Source organism: Carlito syrichta, unplaced genomic scaffold, assembly GCF_000164805.1.
Source record: "Carlito syrichta isolate Samal-C Ts95f unplaced genomic scaffold, Tarsius_syrichta-2.0.1 Scaffold304465, whole genome shotgun sequence".
Lineage (NCBI taxonomy): Eukaryota > Metazoa > Chordata > Mammalia > Primates > Tarsiidae > Carlito > Carlito syrichta.
This window is the reverse complement of record NW_007248561.1, coordinates 363,766-368,270: the sequence shown is the minus strand read 5'-3', so window position 1 is coordinate 368,270 and position 4,505 is coordinate 363,766. Positions and strand designations below refer to the sequence as shown.

The 4,505-nt window shown below is 48.7% G+C and overlaps 1 protein-coding gene across 2 annotated transcripts in view; it reads right to left on the bottom strand.

Moving 5' to 3' along the window:
- THRAP3 (thyroid hormone receptor associated protein 3) overlaps nt 1-2,505 on the bottom strand; it is a 73,586-nt gene extending 71,081 nt beyond the window's left edge. Inside the window, exons 1-2 of one of the 2 annotated variants that reach the window (XM_021713328.1) lie at nt 2,301-2,399; nt 1,706-1,827 (exon numbers count right to left, since the gene is read on the bottom strand). The gene's annotated coding sequence lies outside the window, so the exon portion shown is untranslated. Of the gene's footprint in view, nt 1-1,705; nt 1,828-2,300 lie in introns of both variants that reach the window. The other variant, XM_021713327.1, reaches the window with a different exon arrangement.
- Between the last annotated feature and the right edge of the window lie 2,000 nt (nt 2,506-4,505).

Genomic DNA, 4,505 nt, shown 5'->3' with positions numbered 1-4,505 from the left:
CACTGCACTCCAGTCTGGGTGACAGAGTAAGACTCCAACTCAAAAAAACAAAAAACAAAACAAAACTTGTCTTTGATATAAAATGTTAACACTAGTTAACAAAATATATGTCCCAGCAAAAAGCACATCGAGTCCAATTTGCTCCACAAGTTGTTCATGGCAACAGGTTTTTTTTGGCTCTTTTTTTTTTTTTTGAGTTGGAGTCTCACTCTGTCACCCAGACTGGAGTGCAGTGGCCGCTGCCGCCCACCGCAGCCTCGACCTGCTGGGCTCCGCGATCCTTCCGCCTCAGCCTTCCAAGTTGCTGGAACTACAGTCGCGCGCTACCACGCCGGGCTAATTTTTTGATTTATTGTAGAGATGAGGTCTTCCCAAGTTGCCTGGGTGGGTCTCGAACCCGTGAGCTCAGGCAATCCACTCACCTCAGCCTCCCAAGGCATGGGATTACAGACTGAGCCACTGTGCCCGGCTTGTTTTTGGCTCTTTAACTGGTTTCTATATTATAATATACACATTAGGCTGTTCAGATAACAGAACAGACTACAACAGTATTTCCATAAATGAAAAAAGAGAAAAATCATTCAAAAGAGAAGAAAAACGATGGTGTGATAAATCCCTTTTACTCTGGACCCAAGATCTAGAATCTATAAATGACGATAGTAATAGAGGCTAAGTGGGTCTTAATTTATTTCATCTAGTCTTCACAATAACCCTATAAAAGAGGCCACTGTTATTCACTGCTGTTTTTTTTTTTTTTTTAAGTTGGAGTCTCACTCTGTCACCCAGACTGGAGTGCAATGGCCGCTCCTGGCCACCGCAGCCTCGACTTGCTGGGCTCCGGCAATCCTTCCGCCTCAGCCTTCCAAGTAGCTGGAATTACAGGCATGTGCTACCATGCCCGGCTGATTTTTGATTTACTGTAGAGATGAGGTATTGCTGCCCAGACAGGTCTCGAAGCCACGGGCTCAGGCAATCCACTCACCTCAGCCTCCCAAAGAGGCGGGATTACAAGCTGAGCCACCGAGCCCGGCTTCACTGCTATTTTAGAAATAAGAAAACTGAGGCACCTGGAAGTGAAGACTCTTGACCTAAATCAAAAGCTATCAGTGGGCCGGCGCGATGGCTCATGCCTGTAATCCCAACACTTTGGGAAGCTGAGGAGGGAGGACTGCTTGAGCCTAGCAGTTCAAGACCAGCCTGGGCAACACAGCAAGACCTCGTCTCCACAAAAAATAAAAATTATAAAATTAACAGGGCAGAGTGGCTTACACTATGCCACTAGGAAGGCTGAGAGTAAGGATCGCCTAAGCCCAGAAAGTCGAGGCTGCGATGAGCCATGATCGTGCCACTACAATGCAACCTGGGCGACAGAGTGAGACTCCGACTCAAAGAAAAAGAAGAAAAGAAAAGCTATCAAAGTCAAGATCTGAACGGAGGCAGACTGGCTCCAGGATCCTCCTCTTATGCTTCTAACAGAAGCTTCACTGCCTCTGTCCTGCCAGGCCTTGCCATACTCTGAGACTTTCCCTTCAATCCAATTAGCAACCTCCCCGTAAACACTGCACTCCCACTGATCGCTTCCAACTTCTGGGCACCAATGCAGCTCGCCAGCTTCAGCCGCCATGCTCCACCCCTAAAATTTAGAAAGGGAAAGAGAACAGCTGATAAAAGTTGCTTAGGCGCTAAGAGGAGCAAAGGAAATCGCCTCATGTAAGAACACAACGCCGATTACCACTGAAATGAAAGTAGGCCTCAGCTACAGACCAGTAAAAAAGTGGGAACGCTTGTATTCCCGTAGGAGACAAATTTGGATTGTGCCTCTTTTGGCTCAAAGGCAAAAAAGAACAGAAGAGGTACTAACACTTACTGAATACCAGCCACATGCGCCCTAGAAGACAGAACCAGGCCAATGGAGACTGGGGAGGGGGGTCAAGAGTTCCGTGAAAAGAAGAAAACCAAGTAACAGGGTTCGTACCACCAATATAGGAGGAATAGGGAGTGAAGGCCTCTCCTCCTCCAGGCAGATTGCAAGAAAAAACAAGCGGAGGTGAAGCTCGCGAGAGTAGGCAACCCAGAGCCTCGGGAGCTAGGCCCGAGCGAGGGGAAGACCTGAAGGGCGGGGAGGGGGAGGAGTCGGAGGGAGCGGGGCCCGCTCAGAGGAGGCCAGGGTGTAAGCGAGGGGGAGCGGCTCCGCACCAGGCCTTCCCAGGGGCCCTGACCCAACCGCCGCGGAAAAAAAGATAAAAGACGAAACGACTGGAGCAGGTTAAGCTGCCCTAACTTCCATCACAGGCGTTCACTCACCTGGGCCCACCGCAGCGATCGCAGCAGCAGCCTCGCAACGGCACAACCGGCCCGAATCCCGCCCCCGCCCGACAGCGTGCCCCGCGTCCCCGCTCTCCGACGGCGGTGGCGTCGTCCCGCTCCCTCCTGGGAAATGTAGTCCTAGGCCCGCCTCTTCTTGTCGACTTGGCTTTCTCCTGAACTACGTTTCCCACAAGACAAGGCGAGCGTTGGGCCCGCTGCTTTGCGTCACGCGCCGAGTTGTCGGCAGTCACGTGGGTTGCTTGGTTTCATCCCCTCCCCCCGCCTGGGTGGCCTAGGAAAGAAGGAGGGAGGTGGACGGAAGGGGCGGGGGCGTTGCTGACGCCACTACCCCCACCATTTTGGAACCGGCAGTGGAGGGAGGACCAGAGCCCCACCCACTTCTGGCCAGCTTGCGTTGTCTAAGGTCTCTGATCTGGGAATCGGATTGCCTGAATTTCAGTCTCTGACCTGCCACCTCTAACTTTGTGACCTTGAGCAAGTCGTCTCTCCTCTCTGAAACAGTTTCCTACCCTACAAAATTCCACAGATTAGTTAGGAGGCTCCGACAAAGTAAGGCACATGAACGCGTCTAGTACCCTGAAAGCGCAACGCAAAATGGAGGGGTTTTTGTTTTGTTTTTTGTTTAATTTTAGTAGTGTGACCTCATTCGAAGGCTCAGGATCCCGGATGGGCAAAGCACTCTCCTGCCTCATCTCCCGCCACTGCTACTCCGCCCTACTTTTATGACAATAAGAGCCCAGAGATTCCCTGAGTGTGATCCTGAGAAGTTTGTTTAAATAGGTGCTACTTGCCTGCTGAAACAGGAGTTTCCCGGGGAGTGTAGCCCTGGAATCTGCATTTTAAACAGACTTCTCAGGTGATTCTAAGACACATACAACTTTGAGAACCCCTACGTTTATCAATGTTTTGCACAGGTTGGTTTCCTCTGAAATTCCTGCTCTAGTGCACTCGCACGTTTAAAACTCAGCTCAAATCTCACCTATTCTGTGATTCATTCCAAGTTTACTAGCTGCTGCCCATCTCTATGCTCCCACAGTGAGTGTGCACTTTATACTATAATTATCAGGGTCTGTGTTTATCTTCCCCACCAGACTGTGAGCTATAAGAACAGGGATCAGTTCTGATGGATTTCTCACCCCGAGGGCTAGTTAGACAAAGTACACACCAACAAATAAAGAAATCTGCTCTTCCAAAGAAAAACTGCCAGGTTCAACAGAAATCGCAGATTATGCCACATCAGCCCTTACTGGTCTCAACAGCATTCCTTACACATTGCTTACTCTTTCTTCTTTCTGTGGTCCACATACTGTGTAGTGCTTCTTGAAATGTTCTGATTCAGTTTAATTTTCAATTCACAGATTTTCTGGGTGTCTACTATATACCATACCCAGTAAATAGGAACTGGGAACTCAGTAGTAAACCAGATTGATACAGAAATAAATAGTCTAGTGGTTAAGGAAAAATAAAAATACATGGTTGCTGCTCTTGGTTTCTGAAATATAAACTTACCTGGGAGATATTGTGGATTCAGTTCCAGATCACCACAATAAAGTGAATGTGCAGTAAAAGTAAATTGCACAAATTTATTGGTTTCTCAATGCATATAAAAACTATGTTTACACTATAGTATATTAAGTGTGCAATAACATTATATAAAAAAATGCACATATCTTAATTTTTTTTTAATTTTATTTGCTAAAAAAATTGCTGGAGCCGGGCTCGGTGGCTCAGCCTGTAATCCCGTGCTTTGGGAGACTGAGGTGAGTGGATTGCCTGAGGCCGCGGGTTCGAGACCTACCTGGGCAACTTGGCGAGACCTCATCTCTACAATAAATCAAAAAAAAATTAACTGGGCGTGGTAGCACGTGCCTATAATACCAGCTACTTGGAAGGCTGAGGCAGAAGGATCGCCAGAGCCCAGCAGGTCGAGGTTGCGGTGGCCGGGAGCGGCCACTGCACTCCAGTCTGGGTGACAGAGTGAGACTCCAATTCAAAAAAAAAAAAAAAAATTGCTGGGCACGGCAGCTCACACCTATAATCCCAGCACTTTGGGAGGCGGAGGCAAGAGGATTGGCTGAGCCTATGGGTTTGAGACCAGCCTGGGCAACTTGGCAAGGCCTTGTCTCTACAATAAATCAAAACACTTTGTTGCCCAGGCTGGACTGCGGTGGCAAGCT